The 26858-nt window shown below is 45.2% G+C and overlaps 1 long non-coding RNA gene across 1 annotated transcript in view; it reads right to left on the bottom strand.

Moving 5' to 3' along the window:
* Window positions 1–23966, bottom strand: part of LOC138581933 (uncharacterized) — a 64875-nt gene extending 40909 nt beyond the window's left edge. The window contains exon 1 of the long non-coding RNA XR_011304885.1: window positions 23824–23966. This is a non-coding gene — a long non-coding RNA (uncharacterized lncRNA). The remainder of the gene's footprint in view (window positions 1–23823) is intronic.
* Window positions 23967–26858: the final 2892 nt, after the last annotated feature.

Genomic DNA, 26858 nt, shown 5'->3' on the forward strand with positions numbered 1-26858 from the left:
ATCATTGCTTAAGTATTTGTTGTTGTTCCCAAAACAATGTCTGGTGTACTGCATCGGGCGCCCCGCGCTCTGGAAGCAGTTAAGATATGAGTCTTGCATGCTTTGGCTAATTGCCCTTTATCCTGCTCCCCCATGTCTTGCACCCCACGCGTTTAGGAAGGAGAAGAATGCCAATTATACGAACTTATTTGCTCAATGATCAAAAATGTGGCTAAACTTCATCTCTCATACTGCACTGCTCAGCCGCAGATCAGACTAAAGGCAAACTAGTGGAACGCACTTATTTTCACCAGACCTCACTAGGCCTTACTTTTTTTCTGAGCCAGTGTAAACTGCCTGGGCTCTCCCAGTAATTTATGAATAATATAGGTCTGAATGCCCTGAGAAGGCTGCTCCCTCTGGCTCCCACGCTCTCTGCATATTCAAGTACAATTGTGACAATGATCAAAAGCATCGGCACAGTAATTTGACATCAGCTGCCATTTCACCTCCAATCACTCACAGGAAGTGGTACTCTGTATGTGAGAGGTTTTCTCTTCAGCGATTGGAACTTTTGTTCCGCCCCGGAAGTGAAACGTCTCTGACCTCGATGTTCTGCCTGGGCACTCATTTGTTTCACAAAACTCCTTGTTGCCACAAAAGAGAAACCAAACGAAAGATCAGAAATACATGGGCCACCAGTCAAAGTCTGTTTGTCTGCAGGAGACATCAGCGGGCTCAGTTGTGAGGTGATGTACCATCAGGTCAACCTGAAGGATAATAACTTGCTTATTGAGTGGCATGTGTGACCCTAAATCAAGATATTATGCATCGTCCTTTGTTGCACAATGCTACTCAATGCCACCAATTATCATGGACTCACCGCCACGATGGGCTCCTAGGTCGTACGTTCTGTTCCCGTGCCCTTGGTGCTTATGGGTGACTCGTGGGTCTGTCAGTTGCACTCTCCTCTCGTCTACTTCCAGTAAGCGGGGAGAGTCACAGGGTGTGCTCTTTTAACATAGGCCTGACCACTCCAAGCTCTCACAATCTGCCGGCCTGGAAGGTCTTGCATTGTCAATGTGCTGTGCTGGAAAGGGAGAGGTGAAGGTGATGGAGGTCATTTTGTATGGCACGATGCCATATATGCTGTTTCCTTACGTGGAGGGCGATACCGCAGAACAAACCAGGTACATGTATTCCTTTTTGGGGGGAGGTAGGTAGAATAGACCACGTGATGGAGGTGGGGGGTGGTCGAAAGTTGCTAGTTATATCTTTATCTATTGGGTGCTGGAGAGCAGAAAATCATGCTGGGGGAAGGTGATCGTACATCGGGGCGGACATGGCTTTTTTTAATGTTTTATATAGTTCCCTCATGCCTCCCCTTGGCACTCCCTGCAAGGATGGTCCTATGGGGACAGGGCAGAAGATGGAGGAAAAGGGATGCAGGAAGACTGCTTGAAGCTTGCATTCAAAGGCAGTGATAGAAGTGTACCAACAAAGTAGTGGTACTGTGACTCTGGCGGGGGGCAGAGTAGGAAGGAAGGGGGCAACGTGCAACACAACTTTCAAGGGTTGCAGTCAGGCTGGTTGGTAGCCAATTGAGATGAAACGGATTTCAGTTTAGCTGTAACTCATATCTGGTGGTAAAGTGGAGAAGTGTGCTTTAATTTCACAAAGAACAGTGCCGGAATGGTGAAAATGGTTGCAAAACGTAGTGGTGCTGTTAACAGTAAAAAATAAAAGTAGTGGAACACCGCTCCTGACCATTCACGCTCACTTCGACTTCTGTTCAAGGGTAGGTGGCTTTCAACTACGTGTGAACCACAGCTCGGGATTACGAGTGACATCATTGCCAACTTCCCTCTCCTTGCCTATACAAATGTATCTTCGAACCCCTCTCTGCGATATAATCATGTGATTGATAGATGCCCATCAATAGTTACATATACCCAGTGCTTTAAGTGGGGTAAGAAATTGAGGTGGGGGTATGTTTGGGGGTGTGGCTTGCCGGATGGACGTGGCCTAAAACTTGAAGGCGTGGCCTAAAGAAGAGCATGTAAAAATGAAAAGTGGTGGTCTCGTCTACATAACTAAGCGCATACTAACGTGTGGTCCTGGGCAAATCATTTAATTTCGCTGCTGAGGGTGAGGCTTTTTAAAAAGAGAGAAAGCAATGCGGCCAGGGCATGGTTGCAGAGCCCAGGGCCTGCACGTGGGTGTGCTGCCGACAGGGTAAGGTCATAGATGGAAGATGTTGGCTATGAAAGCGCACTACTGGGGACCTTCATATCCCCCACCCCAACAAGCAAACAGAAAGGTTTACAAATGGTTCTGTTTTTAAATGCACTGGGGTCTCCTCTGGAGTGAAGGGTGCGATGCCTTATCGCAGGGGGCGTTGTGTAAGAAATAAGAGAGGGTTATGACTCTGTGAGGAAGAGAGGGTGGGAGCAGGGCAGGAGCGGGACAGAGGTGGTGTGTGTGTTTGGGTTCCACTGATAGGCCAAAGTTGTTTAACACCTCTGCGTCCGTTCTCAGCTCTATTCTGTTTATGCAAATGCTATAACGGCCCCTAAAATAATTTCCCTGGCCAACACCCACCACCACTAGCACCCCCCCTTTATTCTAATGTCTGCCTTCTCTCTCTTCCCTTTCTTCCTTTCTTTCTTCCTTTCCTTTTCTTTCTTTGACTGCCCTGCACTTCTGCCAGTCACAGCTGCCTGACTTGATGACGGTGGTCTCATCTACCGTCGCGGCAGTGGCCGTGGCGGGAGAATGACCCGCCGTCAAGTGGTGGGGCTGGAGGGCCGCCGCAGGGCCCCGGCTCAGCCTCACTTTTTGGAGACTGCCGGGGTGCAGCCCTGACAGGCCCCGGCCCACTTAAAGCACTGCATATACCTTCTGCCCGCACAAGCGGGTTCATGCAAGAGTCAGAGGCACCCACAATCCATCCTAGACTCACACAGACACCTGCTGCCTCCCCTCTTTAAAGTGCTTTGGGGTCTCTTACAGGGACAAGCAGCACTTTTCAAATTCAAATGTGTCAAGTAGCAGCTCCCTTGTGGAGACTGCTACTGCTGTGCAGCGCCTGCTGCATGAAAGAATGGAGTCCCACACATGTGCTGTTGCCTCAACTCCGTCTTTATTCTTACTGCCCCACAACTCCACAACATAATGATGTGGAGGTTCCCAATAGCACAACATGACAACCTTCTCCCTTTTTAACTCAATAGACAAACTGTGTTAACCCATTTCCTCGATGAGTCTTACAGGCTTAGTCTTGGTTCGTATGGGCCAGCCTTCTTGTGCCGGTCCAGGACCGTCGCGTGGATGCTGGTTTGGGGTTTCTCACTCTTCACCTTCCGATGCTTCCCCATCTCCCATATACGAGTCCTCTGACTCCTCCCTGCGCCAAGCATCCTCTGGTTCCTCTGTGGCCCAGGGAATTAGTTCACCTCGACACTCTTTGAGGTGTGACACATTTCTCCTGATTTCACGTCCTTCGTTGCCAGTCGCACTGATCATGGTGCCCTTTACTCGTCTGACTGTGAGGGACTCAGGCGCAACCTTGGATCTTCTTTTCTCATTTGTGTCTGGCGTACCACCACCTGATCTTCTTCCTCAAAGATTGTCACTCACATGCCCCTTCGTTCGTCGGCCACTCTATTCATTTGCTGTTTCCCCTCTGTGTCTTTGGCTCTAATCACCCAATCCTCTGGTGTGCACAGCCCACCCTCCAGGGGCCTTTGTGGCAGACATGTCCCTAGTTTCCGTCCGAAGAGATTGTCATAGCATTCACCTGTGGTACTGTGAGGCGTGTGCCGGTAGTCGCTTGGGAGTTGATGCAAAGTCTGTTCAAAAGGTTTGTGGGACATGTGGGCAATTTGTAATGTTCTCTCAATGTTTCCCATAAAGTGCTCAGCCACAACATGACAACATGAATGCAATAAATACATGAAATAAAGCCATCTGTGCTTCTGAAACAATATCTACGTAGTATGGATAAATAAAACGAATGCGCATGGCGCGTTTCCCTTTGTGACATTCTTCTGCACTCCGTTACTTATGCAGCAAGTTTGCGCTTAATTAAAATGCTTAATAATATAAATATGAATATCGGAACTTGCCGAATACGTGTTAAAAGCCGAACTTGGGCACAGCACTGTTTATGCATTTTACTATTTCTGTGAAATATGACGATGTCACCCTGCAGGAGGCCAGACATTGCACTTAACATACATGTAAACACTCTCCACGGTGGGTTCATTTCCGGCGTCGATCTCGCGCGGGCTTCTGGTGGAAACGTAACTCGCCAGGTCATGTCCTGGGCCTGCTCCGGGATTCCCAGCAATCACGTGCAGTCTAGACGCGGGAAACCTGAGCCAGCCTGAGGTGACCCAAGGACGCAGCGCCGTCCAGCCCAGACAGGGACAATTCCAGCAACACCACAATCCTATCCAGTGACAGTGTCCACCTTCCAACTTCCATGCACGCCCCCCAGACGCTGCTCTCTGCCAATGTGGAGAGGGGAGGAAGGCACTTAAGAGCTTTCCGGGAAAGGCTTTTTTCTGTTTGCTGAAGGATTTCAGAGTTGCACTTCTTCAATGATTGATTGGTGCAGAGACCAGGCCAACTTTTTAAGAGGCACGGCATCAGCCAGGGGCTGCATCAAACGTGTTTGCATGCAGACCAAGTAATGGATATTTTGTTGTTCTTGATTCTGTAAGTCTGGGTCTTGGGGTACAGAGGACGTGCGGATGATGAAGGGGTGGGCAAATACCCTCCCACCACCCCAGGATCACTGCCCCATCCACTGATCTCTGTACCCTGAAATGAGCTGCCTCTAGGGTTGGCAGACCCACCCATGTAACTCTCTGGCCTGACGGCGGCTCTCAAGGGGGTCAGACTTCTCTAACCTCTTACCCTTTGGTCTAAAACTGCTTCTAGGGATGCAAGACCCACCAGTTTAACTCTGCGGCATGCATGGTATTGTCTCTAGGGATGGCAAACTCTTCTATTGAAATGTGAAGTCTGGAAGGTGCTGTAGTTAAGGATGCAAGACTCCAATATGAGTTTGTGGTATGGAAGGTGCTGTCTTTAGGGGTGCAAGACTCCTCTGTGGTCTGGAAGCTACTGCCTAAAGGATGCAAGACTCCTTTGTGTAACTCTGTGGTGTGGAGGTTGGTATCTCTAGGGATGCAAGACTCCTATATTATAACTCAGAGATCTGAATAGTGCTGTCGCTAGGGATGGCAGACCCCTCTAACTCTGTGGTCTAAAGGTTGCTGTCTCTAGGGATATTTAAATATTTGGTATGGAGGGTGCTTTTATTATGGGCAATGCTGCATGGGCATCCCACAAGCGAGGCAGAGTAACTGCTGCTACCATCGGCAGCTGGGAGAGGGGCACCCCAACCCCCCGTGCCTGCTCCTCTCCTCCCCCCCAGCTACAGAGACACGCAGTCTCGGCAGCATACATGCCACGGAAGGGCAAGGTGCGAACAGTCAGTGCACCCTTCCTCCAAACAGCAAGGTGCTAAGCGCCATAAGGAAACAACCATCAGGCAGGGCCCAGGTTCAAAGATCTGCCCCCACCAGGGGGTCAGACAGTCGGCTATCCGGCCGGGGGCTGCGACAACAGCGGCCCCCACCACATACACCACAAAGACCCAGGGCCTACCTGGGTCCTATAAATGAGAGCAGCATGCTCAGAGTAAACACAATCTGTTTGTGGACCCTGAACGGGGATCCAAGCAAGCAGGAGGTTCACTGTTTACTCAGTGCCTTCCAAATCTTCTTGATTCTTTATCACAGAACCCACCCACCCTACAAAAGGGGTGAAGAATAAAAAGAAGTACAAGGCACTGTACGGTGCCCACAACAAGTCGTGGGACACAAGAAGGCGGCATGGGTCCGAGGGGGTAACCTCAGGACCCGGTGCCCAAAAGTATGATACCATCATGATATGTGATATTGTTACTGTCATAACCCATATCTGTACAATAAAATCCTACGGCCTTTTTATTGCCAACACTTGAAACAAGTTGTGAGCTTATCATTATGGGTGAGGGTTTGGGGTTCGGCCATTACTAATGCATGCATATGGGTTCAGCAGTTATGGATGAGAAACACCACTATTTGACTCTGGTCTGAAGGTGTTGTCTGAAGAGCTGGCAGGTCCCTCTGTAATGTTTGGCCTAGAATGTGCTGTCTCTACAGCTGGAAGATCCCTCTGATTAACTCTGGGATCCAAAGGGTGCTGTCTCTAGGGATATTTAACTCTGTGGTCTGCAGGATGCTGTCTTTTGGGATGCGCGACTCCCAAAGGCAACTCTTTTGTCTTGAGAGTGCTGTCTCTAGAGATGGCAGACTCATCTATTTAACTCTGTGGTCTAAAGCTTTTGTCTCTAGGGATATTTAAGTGTGTGGTATGGAGGGCGCTGTTATGCATTGGTGGCAGCACTATTTGCCTCTGTGGTCTGAAGATGTTTTCTCTTGAGGTTGCAGGTCCCTCTCTAATTTGTGGTCTAGAACGTGCAGTCTCTAGAGCTGGCTGATCCCACTATAATTTGCAGTGTAGAACATGCTGTCTCTAGAACTGGCAGATCCGGCTATAATTTGTGGGTTAGGCGGTGCTGTCTCTAGAGTTGGCAGGCCCCTTTGTTTAACGCTGAGGTCTGAGTGATGCTGTAATAATGGATGAAAAGCTCTTCAGTGAACTCAGTAGAATGGAGGGCACTGTAGGTAGGGATGCAGACCACCCCAATACGCTCTACTGGATCAAGGGTGCTGTCATCAATGATGGCAGACCTCTCTATTTAACTCCGTTGTCTGGAAGGTGTTGTATCTATGGGTGGCACACCCCATATTGGACTCCAATGCCTGGAGAGTTCTTTCTCTTGTGATGGCAAACTCTGCCATTGAGTTTCATTGGCCGTAGGATGTGGTCTGAGACTGAGCAGCTCTTGTCTTTGCCGTATATGGGGCTGGAGGGTGTGATCTCTCACAGGATGGCAGAAGCCTCCCTGAATTTCCCTCTCTATGAGCTGTACGGTGCCACCATCAATTTCTATTGGGCTGGAAGTGGCAATCTTTGCATAGGTCAGACAAACCCAATTTTTCTCTGAGGGTAGAACGTGTTGTTTCAGAGGGTAGCTGCACCTTTATTGATCTGCATGGACTGTAGGTTTTTGTCTATGAGTATGGGGAAATTCTATTAGGGATATATACGGCAGGGGCTGGATGGGTTCTGTCCCAGGATGGGAGCACCTCTATGGAATGGAATGGAAGATGCTTTCTCTAGGGTCGATAGAGCATCCATCGAGCACCACTGACATCATATCTATAGTACTGGAGGGGGGCATGTCTGAGTATGTCAGGCACCCTCAGTCGATCTCTTCGGACAAAAAGATGCTGTTTCAGAGGATGCATTGATCTCTTTAGGGCTGGAAGATGCTGTTTCAGAAGATGACCGGCCTCATTGTTCATCTCTTTAGGGTTAGAAGATGCTGTTTCAGAGGAAGGCAGCCCTCTTGTGGATCTCTGGGCTGGAGATGCTGTTTCAGAGGGGGTCATGTCTCTGTTGATCTCTTTGGGGCTGGAAGGTATTGTTTTAGAGGAGGGCAGCCCTCTTTTTTGCTCTCTTTAGGGCTGGAAGATGCTGTATCAGAGGGGGTCAGGTCTCATTGTTGATCTCTTTAGGGCTAGGAGAGGCTGTTTCAGAGGGGGGCAGCCTCATTGTTGATCTCTTCAGGGCTAGGAGATGCTGTTTCCGAGGAAGGCAGCTGTTGGGTCTGTTCATTTCACCTAATGTTCTTTATGTGACAGGTTAAATACTCTGCATAGAATGTTAGACATGTTCTTTATCTTCAGTTCCATTTGTACGTTCTTCTTTAGTTAGGTTCTGGTTACATTGGGCCTCATTACGACCCTGGCGGTAAGGGGTTTACGCCAGCGTTAGCTGCGCCGACCCCTTACCGCCAATTACGAGGTCCCTTAGCGCCATGGCGCTTTTAACACCTGCTTTTAGCAGGTGTTAAAATCCATGGCGCTAAGGGACCATGGAGTTAATTACGCCACCGTAATTTACGGTGGCGTAATTAACGCCTTCCCCACTCCCATTATGCCCTATGGGGCAAAAATGGGAATGGGGAAGGGTAAATGGGGATTGGGGACTTACCGCCCCGCCAAGGTCGGAATGGGGCGGTAAGTCCGCCAACCACCATGGCGTAAACGTAGTTTACGCCATGGTGGTAAAGTCACGGCCCAGGCGGTAACTTACCGCCTGGGTCGTAATGAGGCCCATTATAACTTCAGGTCGTTCTACATGGAGTGTTTATCTTAATGTTAAATTCTATAAGCAGTCAGTTGGAGCCTGCCTATTGGGGCAAGGCCTGCTGTCGCTGAAGCTCTGACCAAATAAACACTGGAGCTGCACCTGAACGTCTGGGAGTGTTTATTTCCACATTGGCGACGAGGATACACCGTTACGAGCCCTCTTCAAGACTGCCGGAGTCTTCAAAGGACTCAACCGCTCCGCGGCGCCTCCCTCCCTGCGTGTGCGACAGCGGGCGAGGAAGCAGGAGGGAGGAGGAGTTCTGCGGCCCGTTCGGGACACTATTCAGGTCAGGAGACACGCGTTGTGGGGTGCGGGAGCTGCATAGGCCTCCTGCGTGACAGGCCAAATCGCATTCTGCTCGAGCCAGCTCATGAGCAGTTCCTCGCGAGTTTGTGCGCCCCGCCCCCACGCGTTAGCGCCTGTCAGTGTTCTGCAGCGTAAGAAGTACGTCTGTTCTATTGGATTTTCCACAAGCCCCGCTCTCCCACTGTGACATCATTCGCCTGGCTCTCCCATTGTGACATCATCCGCCTGGCAACCTTGTTTCCACTTCCAGGAACTGGCAATTTCATTGTGACACTTTGTTTCCACGTCCTAAGACTGCCTGCGCCTTTATGATGTCAGTTTCTCTTCTCTTCAGTGAAGAACGAAATGTGAGGCACGGAATCCTATGACATTTATCATTGTGTCTGTTCTTTCTTTTCAAGGGCCATTGATATAAATATCCACACATTATTTCTGGTCTGTTCTTTCACCGCATCCCTACAAAAGGGACACCAAGGGTGTGTGTTACAGACACTGTGGTTTACCACACACATTTATTGACTTGTTTCTTGCATCAGAAAGTTTTTTTTTCTTTTCCATTCTTTTCTGGCTCTGATTCTCAGTATATTCTGCAACCACTTCCTTAGTGTGTAAAGGGACCTGTCCGCTTACGTCCCACCCTGGCTGCAACTATACCTCCTCCTGTCTCTTTCCTGAATGAACCAGGCCGTCCCTCCATCAGGTGGGACAGGTGGAGAGATATATTTGATGAAGTTGGAAGAGGCTGTTGAGTTAGCAAGAAGTATAGAACAAACGTCTCAATACGTCAAGGAGCTCAGGATTGACAAGCACGGCTCCTCAACTGTCTCTGTATGTGCCATTGATCAGAAAAAGAGGCGGAATTTTCCCACTAGTAGGAGGGGGAATTGGAATGCGAGGAATTCATGCACCAGGTGTGGTAATCCTATACATGGGGCCAACTATCCGTCTTGTCTGGCCAAATTTGCAGAGTGCTTCAAGTGCAAAAGTAGAGGCCATTTTGCTAGTGTTTGTAAAACCACATCCATAAATATGATTGAACCCAGACTGGAAGGCAGAGCTAGTAGTGAGGAAAGTGTTCGAAGGAATTACAACATACAAGAGGTGTCGAGCACGCAGGAGTCTGCTCCCAAGCATGTCTTTGAGATTTCGGCTATCTCTGGGGAGACGAGTGGTCCTGTAGATGTATTTCATGTTGATGGATGTGAACTCGTCATGAAATTTGACACTTGCTCTCCGTGGACCATAATATCACAAGACACTTTGGTGAATACATTGAAGAAGAGTGAGGCAGTAATTTGTCCCACTGACATTAGAGCTTGTGGTTATGGTGCATCTGTGATAGTGATCTTGGGAGAATGTCCTGCGAGAGTACTCTACAAGGAAAGACACTGTTTAGCTAATATTTTAGTAGCCAAAAAGGGTGCTTCCCTGTTAGGTTGGAGGAGCAAAGAAGCTTGGGAGTTAGGGTGCAAGCGAGTGCTCGCAACCCAATAACTATTGCAGAAATTGAGGATTTTGAGCATCACATAAGACTCAGGAATGATGCACGACCTGTAGTCCATAAAGTGAGGCAAGTGCCACTGAACATGAGGAGTCAACTTCGAGATGAATTGGATGACCTTGTTGGTAAAGGTGTCATCGAACCGGTAGTGGCCACAGAATGGTTGTCGCCCATTGTACTTGTGGCCAAGTCCAATGGGAACTTGAGGTTATGCGTGGACCTGCGCAGTTTGAATCAGAACATTAATGTTGAGAGACATCGCTCCCAAACATTTCGGAAACTCTTTCTACTCTGGGTGAACCAAAAATATTTTCAGTCATTGACCTTTCAGCGGCTTATCATCAAGTTCCGTTATCTAAAGAATCTCAACACTTAACTGCTTTCATCACTCCTGAGGGTATTTTTAAATACAGTCGTATGCCGTTTGGACTAGCTTCGACTGCGTCTGTATTTCAGAGAGTGATGGAGGAAGTCCTTAAGGGTCTGAGAAAGGTCACAGTTTTCCAAGATGACATTTTAGTGTTTGCCAATGATGAAAGTGAACATGATGAAATTCTGAGAGCTGTCCTGGGCAGACTCAGGGAAGCTGGGTTAACCGTTCAGAGAAACAAATGTAGAATTGCTGTAAAGGAAGTAGAGTATTTAGGCCATAAAATCTCCAGTGATGGTATCTCTCCAAAGAAATCACTTGTTGAAAGTATCAGTAGTGCTCCCCAGCCCCAGGACAAGGAACAGTTGCACTCGTTCATGGGACTGGCGGAGTACTACCATAAGTTTGTAAATGGTTTTGCCACAATCTCATCTCCATTGAGGGATTTGCTAAAGAAAGGAGTAAGGTACGAGTGGTCGAATGAGTGTCAAGGGGCCTTTTTAAAGATCAAAGAGTCTATAATACGTGCACCTTCATTGGGTGGTTTTGTTGCAGGCAGGAAAACTGTGTTGGCTGTAGACGCAAGCACCCTGGGTATTGGAGCAGCTTTATCTCAATATGATAGTGGTAAAGTGGAGCACACTATTGCATTCGCCTCCAGACCGTTAAGGGGTGCGGAGGAAAACTACTCTGTTATAGAGAGAGAGAGGCATTGGCGGTTGTGTGGGCTGTTAGGCATTTTAAGTTTTACCTTTGGGGTCAGACATTTATAGTGAGAACCGATCATAAACCGTTGGTCCAGCTTTTGGGCAGTGTAGAGAGGGCCAAGGGATCTCCCAGGATTTCGAGGTGGATGATAGAATTGTTAGCCTACAATTTCAAAGTGGTGTATATACCTGGGAGAGAAAATGTTGTAGCGGATTACCCGTCTAGGCTACCAGTGAAGAGTAAGGATTCTGGTGAAATGGCTATAGAGCAAGGTATAAGTATTTCGGAAATTGAATATGAGGCTATTGGAAAGGAAGAATGGGAAGGTGCTGATGTAGTAGATGGGGTGTTGAGACAAGTAAAAACGTGGACTAAAACTGGATGGCCTCACAGAAACCTTGTTGAAAAGATATTTGACAGGTACTATGCCATAAAAGATGAACTTAATCTTTCTGAGGATGGCTCCAAACTTAGGAAGGGCAGCAGATTTATTCCCCCTGATAACATTAGGTCCCAGTTAGTGGGCATAGCCCATCAAGGACATTTAGGCATGAGCGGTACTAAGAGACATCTACGACAATCATTCTGGTGGCCAGGTGTTGATAGTGATGTTGAGATGTGTGTAAAGAACTGTAGGGAGTGCGAGAGAAGTGATAAGAGCAAGGTAGTCAGAGAAGCATCCATAAATCCTGTTAGTGTGCCTAATGAACCTTGGAAGAAAGTTGCTGTAGATTTGGTGGGACCTTTGCAAAATTTGGGTGATGATTTCAAATATTTGGTTGTACTTGTTGATTACCATTCAAAGTGGATTGAATGGAAGGCGATTCGTGAAGCCACCACTTTGGAAATTATTCTATTTTTTGAAGAGGTATTTCACAGGGAAGGTTTTCCTACAGAATTTATCTCAGATAATGGCGTTCAGTTCTGTTCGGATAAAATGTTGGCTTTCTTTAAGAAATATTGTATAAGGCAATCTAGAACAGCTCTATACCACCCTAGGGCGAACAGCCTGGTGGAAAGGGCAAACAGGTTTGTGAAAGGTGGTCTACAACTGGCCATGGCTTCGGGTCTAAACTGGCAGAAAGTATTAAGAGAAATGATTTGGAATCATTGCACGACCCCACATACTGTTACCAAAATATCTCCGTTCATGTCGCTCAAAGGTAGACAACCAGGTACGAAGCTATGCCCAGGTTGGATAAATTTGGCAAGGAGTGTCAATGTAGACAGAGAAAAGATCATGACTCTCATTAGAGAAGCGCAAAATGAATATAAGGAGAGGTTTGATATAGATAAGAAAATCAGAAAGGTAAACTGGAAAGAGGGAGATTTGGTATTAGTTAAGAATCCCAGATTAACTCCCAAATGTTTAGAGAGTACGTTCATTGGTCCGAAGAAAATTGCTGTGGTGAGAGGTAATGTTGTCATCGTGGAGGGTGGAGAGTGCTGGTCTATGAGTAAATTAGTAAAATGTAATCAGAATGGTGAGGCAGAGGACCCTGAGACATGTGATGATAGCACTGATGATGAGTGTTTGAGTGAAGCAAGATTGAGCAGTAATGTGACAAAGAATAATATCGTGGATGCAAATTCAGAGAGAACAAGGAACACACATCTCTGGTTGAAAGATTATTATTTGGAGTGAACTCATTAATAATTGTAAGGGAGGAGATGTGTTGGGGCTGTTCATTTCACCTAATGTACTTTATGTGACAGGTTAAATACTCTGCATAGAATGTTAGACATGTTCTTTATCTTCAGTTCCATTTGTACGTTCTTCTTTAGTTAGGTTCTGGTTACATTATGACTTCAGGTCGTTCTACATGGAGTGTTTATCTTTATATTAAATTCTATAAGCAGTCAGTTGGAGCCTGCCTATTGGGGCAAGGCCTGCTGTCACTGAAGCTCTGACCAAATAAACACTGCAGCTGCACCTGAACGTCTGCACGTGTTTATTTCCACAGCAGCCCTTTTTGGTGATCTCTTTGGGGCTGGAAGGAGTTGTTTTAGGGGATGGTAAGACCCTGCATTGATCTCTAAGTGAAAAACAGTGCTATCTCAGGATGGAAGACCACTCCCAAATATCTTTGTGCAGTTAATGCTCCCACTACTGAGAGATGACCCCTCTATTGATCTGTATGGGGCAGTGCGGTGCCATCTCTGATGATGAGCCAGTTCCTCAATTGATCGCTATAGGGCCTGGCGGTCTGATGGTCAGGAGTATAGTGTTCGGGATGGGCCAGCATAGTTGCTTGATGTTGAAATTAAGTAAGATGAGCAAGCAGTAGGAGGAGTCAACATGACACTCCATCAGTCATCATGCAAAAGTGGACCCCTGGCCTTCTAGACCTGCTCGTTCTCTCTGCAGCATTAGATACAGTTGTTCACACAACCCCTCTCACAATTCTCAATACACAGATGGGAGTCACTGCCTCCTCCGTCCTCCTACTTGTTGGACGGGCTACACCTAGGCCAGATGGGAAGTATCAGATCAGTGTGCCATCCACTCATGTGAGGGGTCTCCAAAGGTCCCCCTCCCTATCAACAGTAAGTTTCAATCGCTACATGGGGCCGCTACGAAATCTCCTCAATGACCCTGACATCTCCATACACCAATACCAGATGAAACGTATCTATAACTAAAGGGCAGCCACACTGAATACACACCTCATGGCCAAAAAGCTACCTTATGTCCGTGCATTCAGTCCTGGATGACAAATTAATGTCTAAACTTAATCCCACGAAAATCAAGCACCTGCTCCTTGGACATCCGTCCAGTCAAGCACCCATGCAATAACCCATTGCCCATTAATTTGCCCCTTGTAACTCATAGCCCCTGGTATTGCCTCACGTCTGTCCGGCTGCCTCCTTATTTGCTCCCATGACACTCATTGTCTCTAGTTTTGCCCCTTTCAACTCTTGTTCCCCCTGAACTTCCCCATGCCGGCAGATGTTGCCCATCGCACTCTCATTGCCCATAGAACTGCCCATTTTGCGGGCACGCATGAATCAGCGGGAGAGGTCAAGCAGTGCTGTGTGTGACTTCCCTCTGGGCAGGGCTGGAAGTCAGAGACCTGGCGATGACATCAGTCTGGGAAAGGCACAGAGTGAAAGGGACAAAGGCGCCCCTATTCTTTCTAATGGGACCTGTATTAGGCACCCACGGGAGGTCATATTGCAGCTGATATCTCCACTGACCTCACCACATCGCTGCGCTATGCATGGTATTTGTGTGGTGGAGCAACCCTTCATCACATCCTTGGTCCTGATTCTCGAAGCTAGCAATGTTTCCATTTGAAACGAACATACATATTTGTGTTCATGTATTTTCTTTTTTTCTTTTGCAAGCACACTGCAATTCAAGGTTCATCACACTATCAGAAAGATGCTTGCATTGTGCAATGCAACTGAGTTCCAGTCTTTTCGTTATCAGGAGGGGCCATATTTACACTGATGTCAGAACTCTGCTGCTCCAATGCAGCAGCCCCACTGCATTAGTCATGCCACATACAACAAGATGGTGATGTGGTATAAAAGGCAGAAAACGTATTACCACCATTTTTTAACAGTATCGGATTTGCAGCAATGTTCGCTGCATCACCAAATTCTGAGATTCCTCTGGGAAAATACAAAGAAAACAGAAAGAACATTGTGAAGGGTTGAATGTTGTTTTTTGTTTTATGTAGAAGAAAGTTCAAACCATAACAATTTAAACGGCAATCATTTGATTTAAGTTTGAAAGCTGGAACCGCTGGTCAAGGTTCAAGGAACAAAAAGCAATGTGTACAATGCGTAATCAATCACTATACAAGAAGCCATGTTACTGTTTGTCTGAGTGATAGACAAGAGGCAATCATGAGTCAGGTTGGTCACAGGAAAGAAGCCATTCGAACTTTTAACATCAAGTACTGCACAATCACAGAACCTTGCAGGACTCACTGGTATGAACTCTAATGCTTTCTTTTGTGGTCCCTTCCTAGAAGAACCAGAGCTTGGTCCTGGGGTCAAATCCATCTAAATAAACCATCAGCAGTAACCGGTAGTCCAAGAGTCTCTAGCATCAGACTGCACTTTTGAGTCCTTCTACAAAAATGTGCTTCTCATATATCCACCACCTCTACTCTACTAATCACTCAAACAGATTCTCCTCCGAATCCCCCTGGTTATAGCTGTAAAACCCCACTCATTTCGTGGGAGTTTATTTATATAGAAAGAAGGGGGATTCATAAGTGAGAGTTCAGTCCTGTTTTTATGTCTGCAGGCCTTAGCTCTTCCATGGCCTGAGGGAGGTCTTGGTCTAAGACGGCCGCAAGGGGATTGGGAGTTTACATGAGGGGGTTCTTGTAAAAATCCTGTCACCATCTCCCCGCACTGGGGCACAGGTGGACAGGACCCTTTTGGTATATAGTGCAGCCCAGCGTGGGCTGGGGGAGAGAGAGATGTCCTGACAAGCACGCCGGGCATCCTGGACCTCCGTGCTTACAAGGTCCACGGAGGGCAGCACCGTGCCGGGCCGCGCTCTCCCCTCCTTCAGGGTCGAGGCAGCGAGCACCGGAGTGCAGTGCACAGACCACCTTCGAGCAGTCATTGGGTCAGGCGTAGTGTTCCCGTACCCTCGCATGTGACAGGAGGTAGTAGAGGAAAAGTATACTGGGCTGGCTGCTTAGAGCCGCCTGCTGGAGCTATAAAAGCATTGTGTGTTTTCTGGAACTTGCTGGGCGTTTTGGTAGATTATGTCAATTTCTTGGTTACTTCCCAACTGAAGAGAAACGTCAGAGAGTGAAGTGTCCGGCGGAGAAACAGGAAGAGACTAAGGAGTAAGTTAACGTGAATTTATTTATAATTATAAGTAGCTATAAACATTAGGGAGGAGGGAGATTGTGCATCCTTCAGCCCGGGCTGGCAGCAGTTGATCTTCAACCCGTGTACAACATTCCATTTCCCTACGTCATGTCTCTGGCTCGCTCCCGGCTTCTCATGCTGGCTTCTCGTGCTCTTCTTCCTAGTAACATGGATATTACACATCTCCCTTCCTTTATATACAATAATATGAAACACCAAAGTTGTTGACACTAGCCTATATACAAATTCACACAAAGTCCTCCATCCTTCTGGGCTTGCGATATATTCTCCCACTTCTGGACCGGCGGGACATCTCGCTGATGCGACTGGGCAAGGAAATTACTTCAGACTTGTTGGATCTCATCTGTTGCTCATTCTTCATCTCACATACAACATTCTGAACTTTCTTATTCTCCACTTCTCTTTGATCTTCCTGCCTTCCCTCCTATTTCATCATCATTATACTACTTCTGCCACCATCAAAATGTTTGTTGTCACCACATATCCATACTCTTTCCACATTCCAGATTCTACCACCTTCAGTTCTGACAGAGTGTTTGCATGCTTCCAACACTCTGATTGGCTTGGACCATTTACAAGGACCCTCTCTGAGCACAGGGGGTAAATTAATTCTTACCATTTTTCCTACCACAGTACTTTCATCATACTTGCCCATGGGTCTTTTTTCATCATAAACATTTTTGTTTCTCATTTGCGTATTTCTTATATTTTCACACACCAATCCAAAGTCTTTGTTGACTCTATTGTTCTCATTGTCTAACCACATAGGCGCTAATTTGGTGTGCGCCTTTCTACCCCTACTTAACTCAAATGGGGAAAGACCCATAGTCGAATGGGGTGTGAATCGATGTGCCACAATTCTCTCCTTAACTGCTCTTTCCCAATCCATGCCGTTAGACCATGCCAACCTAATGGTCTGTTTCAACACTTTGTTAAAGCGCTCCACAGTACCATTAGTTTGAGGAGGGTAAATGGCACTCCTTTTATGTAATATGGAATATTTTTTGCAAAATTCTTTCATATCTTTGGACCTAAATTGAGTACCATTATCTGTCATGATGCTACTCGGGTAACCTTCCCTCTCACATATTTCAGATAGGAATTTAATCACTGTATTACTTGTGATTTTGGGTGCAATAAGTACTTCAACCCACCTGGTGAGAAGGTCAATTACTACTAGACAGTATTTTTGTACACCAGCACTGCACACTGGGCCTAACACATCCATTCCCACATCCTTCCATGCCTTATCCGGTATTTCAGTTACAACCATCGTTTGTTTTACTCCCACACAACTTTTATCATTATTGTTGCGAAGGATACAATCTCTAATATGTCGCTCAATTTGCAGGTCACAACCTGGCCACCAGTAGTCATTTCTTATGCGTTGTTTGGTTTTCACCATCCCTTGGTGGCCCTCATGACCTAATTCCATGACTCTTCGTCTCAGGCTGGTAGGTGGGATTATCTTGTCTCCTCTCATAACTATGTCTCTATGTATATGTAATTCATCAGCAATAGGCCAATATTCTGAGAGATTGGCTTTCTCAAACAGCGCTTTGTTCCACGGAGCTTGACTGCATATCAATCCTTTAAGATTGTCCATATCACTGTCACTTTTTATGGCATCACTCCATTCCGTCCTTGAAATAGAAGTGGACTCAATATTAAGAACATTTTCAGTATCGTCATCCTCATCTGTAGTTTCTGATATATTAGTCAAACGTGACAAACAATCGGCTGTAATATTTTTCGTACCTGGTACATATCTTACATTGCAATTATATTCCTGAAGGAGTATCACCCATCTTCTGATCCGGTTGGATACTTTGTCCAATCCTTTGTACATAATAACATGAACCAACGGTTTGTGGTCAGTCCGGAACTCCACTTCACGACCCCAAATAAAGCTTCTGAACTTTTCTGCCGACCACTTAATTGCCAAGGCTTCCTTTTCTATCGCTGCATACGATTTTTCAGCACCCTTAAGAATTCTTGAAGGGAATGCGATAACCATCTCTCGCCCTTCATGTTCCTGAGTGACGACAGCTCCTAATCCAACGTTGCTGGCATCTGTGGTAATTATGACTTTCTTATCACTAATGACATTTTTTAATGCTGGAGCTTTATCAATTGCATTTTTGATAAATTCAGATTCTTCCTCACATTCGTTGTTCCAATTAAAATTCTTCTTCTTATTGGATTCACGTAAAGGAACAGTATGTACAGCAAAATCACGGACAAACTTAGAGTAGTATTCTGCCATACCTAAAAATGTACATACTTCTTCTTTATTACTTGGTCTGGGCATATTCTTTATTGCATTGACCAATTGTTCTTTTGGAGATATTCCTTCGGCTGATATCTTATGCCCTAAATACTCAATTTCAGCACGGTCAATTTTGCATTTCTCTTTGCTCAATGTCATTCCTGCTCCACAAAGTTTTCCATACACATATTTCAATATTTCATCATGAAGTTTTTTACTATTTGCGTAAATCAAAATATCATCTTGGAAACATATCACTCCTGGCGCTCTTTCAAATAGCTTATGCATAATCTTCTGAAAGACAGATGCTGATGACACGAGACCGAACGCCATCCTCCTAAATTGGTATAATCCATCCGGTGTAATAAATGCCATAAGATGTTTCGATTTCTCGTGTAACTTGACTTGATGGTAAACTGACGTAAGATCAAGAGTGGAGAAATTATTTGAAGGCCCAATGGTAGATATAAGCTCTTGAATATTGAGCAGAGGATGCCTATCTGGTATGATACATTTATTAAGTTCTCTCAAATCAATGCAAATTCGTAGCTTTCCTGATTTCTTCCTGAGAACTACCAATGGTGACACCCATTCACTGGCGTTTATGCTTTCAATTATGCCTTATCTTTCCATGAGTTTAATCTCTCTCCTGACTTCATCTCTCATGGATATAGGAATGTTCCTTAATTTCTGTACTACAGGCGTATGATTGGATTTAAGTCTTATCTCATGCACATATCCCTGAAGACATCCGATCCCTTCACGAAACACTTCTGTCATGACATCTTGAGAAGTGTAATTCTTCACTTCGGGAATATTTTTCCGTTTATTCATTTCATCCTGAACAACAAACACATATTCTTCAGCAATGGAATCAATTTTCACTTTTAATTTGCTTTGATGTGTCCAGCTTAATAGGGGAGTTTGACCTGAGTCAGTGATGTATATCTTTCCATTGGCTCTTCTTCCTTTAAATTTCAAATTTCCCCAAAACCATCCTATGGTATCTATTTTCACACCACCATATGCCCTGGGTTTAATATCTGTCTCATGTAGATATTCATGCCTTTTTTTATCCCATAGCTGTTGTGGCACTAATGTATACTTTGCTCCTGTATCAATCATCATGCCAATTTCAAGACCATCAAGATGAACTTTAGCCTTGGGACTGTCTAATAATTTTTCATCTTCATCATCCATGACCACAAAGACACATTCTTCACCTTCGTCTTGATCACTGCGGTCACTATTTGAATTACCACCAATCCAGTTGGTAGACATGCTGCGAAATTTGCAACACTTGGAATAATGTCCCTTTCCTTTGCAACTACTACATATGATCTTCAATGCTGGGCATTCGGGATCGTCTGCCCAATGATTAGCACTGTCGCATCTGTAAAATCTGCCATGACGTTTCTTCCTTGAGTTGATATTGGAATTTTCCTTCCTGCAGTAGTTGCTTGGAATGTTTTTCTGATTAAGTTTGTGCTCCCTCTGTCCAGTGATGATTGATGTGATTTATTGTACTCTTTCTTCTTTATTCTGGAGTTGGTCACCATAGCTATAGATTTTTTTTCATCAGCATTTTCACATGTTAATTTAGCAAGTTTCAGACTGCTTGCCTCTAATTTGACAGATTTCATCTTGTTCTCCAGTTCTTTCACACATTCCTCAGTGTGCTCCACTTCTTTTGCTACCCTAATCACAATATCTAATGAAGGATTATTTTCCGACCATCGCTTCTCTCTTACTTTAGCACTTCTGCATTCCAACATGAATTGGTCTCTTATCCTTTCATCTAATTGTTCATTGAAGTTACAAGTTTTGGCAAGTTTGCGTAAAGCAGTCACATATTTTTCAACACTTTCTCCCTCCTCCTGTGTTCTTTTGCCAAACTTGTACCTCTCCAGAATAATACTCACTTTTTTTCATAGTGTTTGTTTATTTTCTTTACTGTGCGTTCATACTCATTAATATCTACATCTTCATCAGCAGTAAGTTCTGGTAAGGATTCATATTTTTCCTGACCAGCAGGTCCTAAACAGTGCAATAATAATGATTTTCTCTTGTCAGCACTGCAATTAGGTCCACACACCACACCTGCATAATGTTCAAAGGACCGTATCCATCTTTTCCAAGGAATGATGAGTTCATCTGTATCAGGCATAAACAATGCTGGAGGAGGCACACTACTAAATGCCATCACTGCACACTGTATATGATATATAATCCACCAATAATTAAAGTGGTTTAATATAATGCCCACCGGAGTGCTGAAGCTCTTCTAAATTAATGCAGGATGAATCTTCTCAGTGAATGTAAAATAGTACATGAAACCCGGAATGAACTGGTTGTTTAACTAATAGTGTCCTTAAATGTTCATTTAACATCAACTCAGTATACTAATATTGTTTGTAAATGCTTTGACATCAGAATTACTTGGGAAAACAGCGTTGTTTCCTTTTCAATACAACATTTCCTGAATAACATGAGCGCCACAATAGTGACAAGCCTCAAACGCTTGCAGCACCTTCCTTTCTCACGTTGTTTGGTTTATGCAGACAAAATGGTATGTATGTCCCTTTAAGAGTGAGGCATTCAACACGCATGCGTGTGGAAATAGAGGAAGAGAAAGGACGTAATTGAAAAAAATTTCAGGGAGCTCAGGTGGAGTCACGGCAAACCAACACGACATTAAGCTACTCCGTATGTGCACAATATTCACAATGTTACCGTTGGACAATTCGGGCCGCTGCAACGCTTGGGCCTGAGCGGAACGGCCTATTATCTGAGCTGGATGGTGTAAATTGAAATCCTCGTCGCCATTTGAAGTGTCCGGCCGAGAAACAGGAAGAGACTAAGGAGCTATAAAAGCATTGTGTGTTTTCTGGAACTTGCTGCCGTTTTGGTAGATTATGTCAATTTCTTGTTTACTTCCCAACTGAAGAGAAACGTCAGAGAGTGAAGTGTCCGGCGGAGAAACAGGAAGAGACTAAGGAGTAAGTTAACGTGAATTTATTTATAATTATAAGTAGCTATAAACATTAGGGAGGAGGGAGATTGTGCATCCTTCAGCCCGGGCTGGCAGCAGTTGATCTTCAACCCGTGTACAACATTCCATTTCCCTACGTCATGTCTCTGACTCGCTCCCGGCTTCTCATGCTGGCTTCTCGTGCTCTTCTTCCTAGTAACATGGATATTACAGAGAGTGAAACAGGTGTATGGGATAGCACAGAATTGTGGAGACTCCAGTCCACCACAGAGTTCCGGTTAGGTAGAGTTAAATAGTGGGGGTTAAATTAGAGGAGACTGGCGAGTCAGGGGCGCATGTAGAGGCCCTCTCGGTCTTACTGCGGTTCAGTGGAAGAGAGACTAGACTGGCAGCTCTGGTCAGCTAAGAGCTCGCCCCAGGCATCCACCCTGACTTGGCGCCCCAGATCAGGTCCCTGAACTCCCCATCCATGGGGTTCCTTCCTCCCAGGGTTTCAAGGGATATCCGGGAGAAAGTAAGGCCCATATCGACCTGGGCCCAATAGGGGCTCTAATGAGGGATGATCGCACGTAAGGAGGGGGCCTAGATGTTTGGCGGCATATTAGGGGAAGCTTCCCGAAGTAAAAAGTGTTTATTTAACAAATGCGACCAAATCACGCTCACATATGACATTCATGAAGTAAAAAGTGTTTATTTAACAAATGTGACCAAGGTACGCTCACATATGCCGCTGATGAAGTAAAAAGTGTTTATTTAACAAATGCGACCAAATCACGCTCACATATGACGTTCATGAAGTAAAAAGTGTTTATTTAACAAATGTGACCAAGGTACACTCACATATGCCTCTCATGAAGAAAAAAGTGTTTATTTAACAAATGCGACCAAATCACGCTCACATATGACTTTCCTGAAGAAAAATTGTTTATTTAAGATAAGTGACCAAGGTATACTTGCATATTCCGTTCATGAAGTAAAAAGTGCTTATTTAACAAATGTGACTAAGGTACGCTAACAGGTGTTGCTCATGACTTACAAAGTGTTATTTAGCTAACATGACCAAATCATGCTTGCATGTGCCACTTATGAAATAGCAATTGTTTACTTAACAAATGTGAACACGGTACGCTCACCTATGCCGCTCATGAAGTAACAAAAGTGTTATTTAACAAATGTGACCAAACCACACTCGCATATGCAGTTCAGGAAGAACAAAAGTGTTTATTTAGTCAATGTTGGCCATATTACGCATGCCAGGCAAGGTATATCATGATGTAAATTTACTTATCTCATGTGTGGGCCCATGTGTGCCAAAGCACCCCCATGAAGTGAAAGGGATACATGGTGGATATGTAATACCACGCTTACCCATGTTCCCATAGAAGTAAAGAAGAGTTATTTATTTAAGAGGCAAGTTCCTTACAGCAAGTACCCCACAAGTAGTAAAAAAAAGGGGGTTGGCCATGTACCATATTAGAGTGATCCCTCTTATCATTGCAACACAGATGTGAAAGAGTGTTGGGGTTATTATGAGTGACATATAATGTGCTCTCCAAACAGACTCCCAGTGAATCTAAAGGGTTAGGGTCTGGACACGTGTATGTGTAAGGGCTAGCACAAGTTATGTAATAGGTGGCCAAGCAGTTGGTTACTCACCAGATGTACTACAGAAGGTGCTGGGGTTCTCCCATCTAAAGGGAGCCTATTATGAGTTTGGTACAAATGAAGCTGTAGTTAAGTCATTAGTGATTCTACTTTAAGCAGCCTTGTAGTGGGATCCTATTGTGAAGGGGTTTGCAATCCTCCAGTGTCATACTGGGGTACACGTGAAGTACACCCATAGGAGACAAACATAAGAATGTAAAAAATATAAGACTGTTCCTCCATTTTAGTACTGTGTAAAGTATCTACTATATAACTTGAGAACCCTAATTGTGTTTATTGTTCTTTGAGATGGTTATATAAAGAAGAAGTTGTACTCCATCCAAACCTTATCGGTCTGTGACTGTTTATTTTGACCAGGTACAAAACATAGGGCAGCTGCCCAGTGGGGCTCGACAGCCCATAAGGCAAATATTAGACAACCCCTCCTCCCCCGAGTTTGCATTTGCACATATGTGCGGTAAGGTGTAGTATCCCCAGCTCAGGACTCCTACAGGTAGCCACTCTTGCCATTCCCTTTGTCCCCTTGGGAGAACCACCTTACGTGACCATGCCATTTCTGACTGTAAGTGGTGTTATGTTTATGACTGGATCTCATGGTGAGCTGTGTAGAGCCCAGGACCACGCAAGCTCATTTGCTGATTCCCTGCTATTCTGGCTTCACATGGGACAAATGGCTCGTCATTTTATAAAAGTTGATTACCCCATATTGCTTTTTGCATAACCCATTGTGCCCAAGAAGACGCAGAGGATGTGTGCCTCCTTGCATCAATTGTAGATGTTATGGAGAACGACGTACTTAAGTACCTTAATGCATAGACAAAACATTATTCTACCTTTTGGTTGCTTTGCAGTCCGCCAATTCGTCAGATCCTGGTGCTCTCTTGATTCTGTGACCTTCATGTGCTTTGCCAGTTCGTCTGGATAGGTGATCCCACTCGCCGTGAATGTCTGCTGTTTCACTGGGATCTCATCTTTCTTGGAACCATAGGGATCTCTGGAACAAAGCACATGACCAACCAAGTAATTTAATGACTGGGGCACTACCACATGATACACACACTTTTTCGGTTGTGCGGTCTTAACTATCCTTGCAGTCATACAAAAGGATACATTAACAAACACGAGTCAGTGCTTTTTAACTTTCCTTTTTACACATAGATCCCTGAAATGATCCAAGTAACCAGGGATGAGAGTTAAAGTAACGTTCATATTGTTATGGAATGTCAAGCAAACCATGCTGTACCGAATGGTTATGGCCTCGAAAGTCTTGTTAGGATTAGACTAAATGCTTGTTGTTGAGTGTTTAGGTTTAGCTTTGGAAGTGTAATGCCTCTTCACCTAAAGATTTTTTTGGGAGGATTTGTTCCTTTATTAAATGTAGGTTACACTTTAATCATATTAGAGAACCATGTCTTCCCTTTTTAAAATTATATATGGGGTTTTGTAATTAGATACAATAACCACATATGTTAAATGTTAAAGGTATTTCTACCACGCAACGTCACCAATCGGAATTGGTCCCAAGGCGCTCCGGCGGATCTGCAAACGAGAAGGAGGGGTGGGTTAGTAGGGTGAAGAGGGAGTAGGATAGTGAGAGACGTGGTGTCCTGTTGGCAGCAGTTTCAGTTCGGTTTTCACTGTGCGCAGAGCTTTGGTGTGAGTATTGGGTCGATGTCAGTCCTAATGTGCTGTTGGTTCGGCTTATGTGTTGTTTGTTGTTGCGGTGTGGTGAAGTATGTGCGGTTTGCTGTGCAAGAGGTGGTTGTGGGTTTTTGTGTGAGTTAAGTATGCAGAAATTAAAGCTTTTTTGGTTAGTGGGATATATGTAGCGCAACTAACATTCGCAATTCGGCTCAATGCCTACATTTGAAAGTCCTGTACATTGGGAGAGAGGCCTAGGTTTCAAAATGCGATAGGTTTCAAACACAGTAGGTTAGGGCGGAGGCTATACCTAGATTTGAGAGTCCTGTATAGTCACATATATAACAAACAAAGATGGAAGTTACACCTAGATTTGAGAATACTGAATAGTGGGAGAGAGGCCTACGTTTCACAACGCAGAAGGTTTCAAATATAATATACAAAAATTTAGGCTACACCTAGATTTGAGAGTCCTGTTAGTGGGAGAGAGGACTAGTTTTCACAGTGCATTATGTTTCAAACACAGTAGGTTAGGACGGAAGCTACACCTAGATTTCAGAGTCCTGTATAGTGGGAGAGAGGCCTAGTTTTCACAATGCAGTAAGTTCAAAACACAGACGGCTAGGACGGAGGCTACACCTAGATTTGAAAGTCCAGCTACACCTCGAGTGAGAGTCCTGTATAGTGGGAGAAAGGCCTAGGTTTCATAGTGCAGCAGGTTTCAGAATATAATACAGTAGGTTTAGTATCATAACAGACACATATGGTTTGTTATACCTATTTTTGAGAGTACATTTATAGTGGGAGAATGCTAGTGTTGAGTGATCCTTAAGAGAGTGATGCAGGTAACAATCGCTGTTCTATCCTAATAATCACAGTTCCTTCCCAATGAGGCACCCTTCAGATGTGGCTCGAAGCTAAACTAAAGGTTCCCAAAGGTGTGATGCAGACTAGTGTTCACAGTACCGTCCTAGTGTCGCTCAGTTGCTAATTCAGCAGTCCCCACTCTTTGTAGAGCTGGTTACTAATAGAAGCCTGGCAAACTATGTTCTGAGGTGAGGCAGTCTTTCTGATTGCTCTACTCCCCACCAATGCCACACTTACCTTGGTAGTTGCTGCCGGTTGATGACTGGCCCCTGGCTTCCCCTGTTGACACCTGCAGACACAGATTGGAGCCGCCTCTGTGGGAGCCGCCCTTTGCCGAGGGGCCCTTAGCCGGAGATGCTCAGGTACTGTCATGTCATGACAGTACCGAGCACTGAGCCCCACAGTTTCCTAGCCTCCTGGGGTGGTATAATGCAGGGCTCTTTGCTGTAGTACCCACTGAGAAAACCGTGGTCATGCCCAAATTCAGATCCCCTACTTACACTTCCAACAAGGCATGGCCTATGTTCAATCTCATGCCCAATGCTCCTGTCTGCAGTGCTCAAAGAACACTGCCTGTGATAACGTTCCCATGGGCACTGCACCAGGGATACAACCTGTGTCCATGCTCTGGGTAGAGTGCCCCTAACAGCACTGCCCACAAGGCATGACTTGGTCACTGTTCAACGTACACCTTGGAAATGCAACTCTATGACTACCTAGGGCATTTTACAGTCCCAACCCAAGCACCCCTATAGAAGACTTAATAGGAAATATAACTTTTGGGAAGCATTTTAAAATTCTACTCCACATTGCTTGTACCCTTTTTTAAGCACACACAGGGTTGGACTGGGACAAGAAATAGGTCCGGACACACACAAAAAAGTGGCCCACCCCTCGACTCAAAGAAATGGCCCACCCCTTGCCTCACGACCCTTGGCCTCTGTTGACATCAAAAGAAGTGATGTCATTTGACCCCACCCCAAAGTGACATCCCGGGAAGCGATGAAACACGACCTTTCACCCCTTGACAAAACAGGAAGTGGCATCAAATAGCATTGTTCTTAAATACACTACGAAAAATATGGAAAAATATGGTTTTGCAAAAAAAATAGCATTTATTTTTTTCAAAACCGGCCCAGGCATGGGCAGAAACCAGCCCCCACTGCCCAGGGACGATTGTGGCCCGGACACGGCCCGAAAGGCCAAGGGGCCAATCCATCTCTGAGCACACATCCTTCAGACACACACACAAATGACAAGCGCACACAAACAAACAATGGGCCTAATTCTGAGTGTGGTAGTCTTGAAATAAAGGTGCTGGTCGCACTGTCCCGGCACCCATTCCGGGACCACCACACTC

This window comes from Ambystoma mexicanum, chromosome 3q (genome assembly GCF_040938575.1).
Source record: "Ambystoma mexicanum isolate Mex_15411 chromosome 3q, UKY_AmexF1_1, whole genome shotgun sequence".
NCBI lineage: Eukaryota > Metazoa > Chordata > Amphibia > Caudata > Ambystomatidae > Ambystoma > Ambystoma mexicanum.